The following is a 4,358-nucleotide window of genomic DNA, read 5'->3' as shown; positions in this document are numbered from 1 at the left end:
TATGAAAGACCTTGAGAACTTAAATAACAAAACAGAAACAAAAATCACTTCTTGAAAACTCATAGGAAAATAACACTACTATTAAATAAAACAAAACCAAGGACCAATCTAACAAAGAACTGAAAATCGGCTATAACTAGCGGTAACCAAAATAACACAACTAGGCGAAATTACAATATAAGGAAAACTCACAGAGAACACGGCACAGACATGAACGCAGACAAACTGAGGGTTTACACAGACATTAACAGAGACTCGGACATGAACAAAGATAACACAACAAAATAGCACTCACTGAGGGACTATGGCAAACATTAAAGACGATGGAACACTAACATGAAACAAGGCTTGGACAGGAACAAAGACAAGAAACAAACTTACAGGGACTGTAGCAAACAAAGGACAAAGACAAACCAAGGAGACAATCACCTGAAACACGACACGGACATGAACCAAGAAAACTCAACAAATAACACTCACTATGGGGCTATGGCTATGACTGTCACTAAGGCTGTGACTATGACTATGACTGGCTGTGGCTCAGGCTGTGGCTAAGGTATACGGCAAGGTGACAAGAAAGCAAGGTAGCGCAGACAACGACCCAACAAGGACAGGGGGGAAGACACGGACTTAAATACATAAGGAGGGATCGCTAATGAGACACAGGTGGAAACAATCAGACAATCACAGGGACGGAAAACACAGGAAGTAAAGCAACACAAAGACACATAACATGAACCTTCAAAATAAAACAGGATGTGAGAAAACCCAGACAAAGACAACACACAATGGGAAACTTAAAAAAAACACAAACACGCAAACACAACGGGGCTAGGGTTGAGACTAAGACAATGCAAAAACTCTCACATAAAACGTGGCACGACTTAGACCACATTAGAAATACACTAACATGAAACATGGCCTGGATGAGAACAAAGACAGCACATGGACAAACACTTACTAAATGAATGGGGCAACGGCAAAGATCAACAAGAGAAAACTAAACAAAAAAACGACGTGCATGGCACAGGTCATGATAGTTCTACATTTAGCTACTATTAAGTATATGCATATGCTGCTGACACAAGTCAAACAATGCTCTACTGAGCTAGTATTGTAGTATTTGCTTACTCCATATGATGTATGTCCTAGAATTCCTTTGGAATGATTTTGACATTAGGTGCTCATCTGATTAAAACTACTACACTTAACCTCAGAGGGCTACTTGTCCTTGATATTTAGAATAGTTGTCCTTATAATGTATTAATTAATACAAACACCTCAAAGCTTGCTGCCAGCTCTGAAAATATTGGATATCTTACCAAGTAAAGCTTGCAGTTTCTTCCCATCAAGAGCCTGTCAACGCTCAGCTGTGGGATCAACCTTGTTGATCCCTCCAGTCAGGTTGGACTTCAGGAGAACATCAACACTGAAGAGGCCCATCAGCAAAACTCGTGCCATCCCACTGGCCGAATGCTTTTGCAGTCTCCCAACAATGGGGTGAGACGGTGATGGTGCCATCATTCCCCAGTTTCACCTAAACAATTGTGAAAAAAAAGGAAAAACAAAATACAAACAAAATCACCACAAGCAGCAGAATGCTATTTTATGGTTTCATTTCAACCCAAATGTACCAATTGCAAAAAGACTTACTTCTGAAGGTTGGCAAGGTGTCACAGGTTCCCCCTCACTTTGAATCTCAGAGACATTGAGGTCTTTGGAGGAATTATTCTTGGTGAGAACCTTTCTCATGTCCACTAACATGGCTGGAATCTCTAGAAAAAAAAATACAGTTATGATGGTTCAGAACAGGCAATAGCGTTTTTATTTCTCTAAACTGTGATAAAAGTACCTACATATATAGTTGTGCTGTCTGTGGTGCTGAACAGGTAGGCTAATGAAACACAGATGAGCCTCTGTAGAGACATCCCCATCCCAAGAGGGGATAAATAAATAAATAAATCTATATGAACAAGATATGTTCATGCCTCAAATAATTCTGTAAACTGAGAAGGAATGATAAAGCTATGTGTGTGTGTTTGAGAGAGAGTGTGTGAGAGAGAGTGGAAGTGGAAGAGAAGGTAGAAGGTGGACTGCTTTGACACATTTTGACTTGCTCTGGCCAAATCCATGACATTTTCTCATGAGCTGACTCAAACCCATTAACCATAGATAATTTTTCATTTTCATCTTAAATTTGTGGGAGGTTATTCCAATTGTGAAAGCTGAAGATTTTTTACCTTCTCCACCAAATCTGCAAATGTAATAGCTATTACATTTTTAGACAATTAGGTATTACGTTTTTAGTAGGCAACTGTTACAACATTTGTGGGAAATGTATTATGTTTGTTGAATTGCTACATTAAATGCTGCAGATTTGTATTATGCTTGTCGTTTATTACTTTTGTAGGCTGCAAGTGTTACAAACTTTACTGTTAATGCTCTCCATGTTGCTACTGAATTTTCAAGATTAGTATCCCAGTACAGCTGTTTGCAGTGTTAAACAGGATCTATTTCAATGGTAGGTAACTGCACTGCACATCACTTCAAAGGTTTGGGTACCAGTCCCCTTTTAAGCATGTAAAAACCATTGTTATTGTTGAAGATTGCATTTCAAATACAATTCAGCAATTGTATTTATTACTTCTTGCCTCCTGTGCTCAACTAAAGGCAACTAATAAGTGGTTTGCTGAATGCAGTGTCTAAATGCAGGTTGAAATTCAAGATTCATCTGGCAGCAAAGCCATTTCCTCCTACCACAATAATGTATTTCATGAAATAAAATGAGGTAAACATCAATGAATTTAATCTGTAACAAAAAAACACTTGTTATAATTGAATCTAAAAGAGATACTTACCTTTGACAACCATGCTGCGGAGTCTGGTATTTTCCTTCTGCAAAGCCTTGACCTTGTTCTGGAGGTCAGTGATTTGGGTATTATATCCATTGCTTGAAGATTCATCTGGACTCTGGAATCCAGGGGTAAGTGGCTTTCTTCAGAAAGAATTTCATCCTCAGCCCATCTCTGAGCAGCAAGTTTGGGCTTCTTCTATGGGGTAAAGATATTCAATTTTCACTTTTGATGATGGATGAACCAACATAGAAAGCGTACAAACTGATATCAGCTAAAGTCTTGATGTTTTTAATTATCAATTCCTTTCTTCTTAAAATTTAATCAGATTACATTATTTGTTGACACTATAGAGCATGGTGTGGCTCAGAAATGGTAGAAATGCACACTAATGAATTAAAAGAAAGGGCTTGAATAGATGGTAGCACTGTCTTTGATCACATCCTATTGTGATCTAGTTTCCACTGCTTGTCTCTTTTAATTAGCAAAGTAAAACTGTGAAGTTAGCTAGCCGTCTTTTTCCCTCCTTCTCTGTAGAGTGTACCGCAGTGTCTGCATCATCCCGCCCTACTGTGCTGCGATTGGCTAGTATTACTGTGCTGTGATTGGCTAGTATTCGCTGGTTCTAGAGCTTCTGTTTTTGTGGAGCAATGACAGCTCACTGGTCTGTGTGTTTTGATGGTTTTGATTTCAAACTATACTAGACCCAGATATGTCTTAAGGGAGAAAAGAATGCACTGATTGAAGAGAAAATATATTCTTCCTGGTTCAGATAAAACAGAGATTCCAGCGAGAACAAAACAATGGAAAAAAAGGTTAGTGTTATGGTTACAACTGGCAGTTTTAACTTTAGGACAGAGCCCAACTGGGCAGCCTTGATAAGCGCAACCTAACTTATAACTAGTCCTGTTAAAAATATAAATTAAATGTTGAAATTTGCAGGGTTATATCTGATTAGCTAACTTCAGGATATATTGCCTGTTATTAGGTGATGCTAAATAAAATGCCCTCATGGTGGGTTCAAATGCAGTTTCAAGAAGAAGAAAATGTAGCTCAGGGGTCACCAACCCGGTGCCCACGGGCACCAGGTCGCCCGCAGCATCCACATCAGTCGCCCGTAAGCCAGTTCTAAAAATAGCACTAATCACAAATTAGCTCTGTCTAAAATTTTATTTAAGTGTGTTGCTATTCTTTTTGAATTACATTTACAGTGATGTAAATTTAAAAACGAATACATAAAAACATTAAAAAAATGTATATCATAAAAAAAGTTTAATATACGAACTCTGACGTAGTATGGGTCGGTTTGCGCTGCAAAGATGAGGAGACGAACGCATTTTCTACCCACAAAAACATGGCAGAAAAAAGGAAGAAAACTTATCATTTTCATAGTGAATGTGGTGCGACTGTGGCGACGGCTAAGCGGCACAACGTGGAGAGACACTTCAGTACATGTCACAAAAGCTACCATGCTAACTACCCACCAGGCAGCGCACTACAGACGGA

The sequence above is a fragment of the Chelmon rostratus genome, chromosome 1 (assembly GCF_017976325.1).
Source record: "Chelmon rostratus isolate fCheRos1 chromosome 1, fCheRos1.pri, whole genome shotgun sequence".
Classification (NCBI taxonomy): domain Eukaryota; kingdom Metazoa; phylum Chordata; class Actinopteri; order Chaetodontiformes; family Chaetodontidae; genus Chelmon; species Chelmon rostratus.
This window is presented reverse-complemented; position numbering follows the sequence as displayed.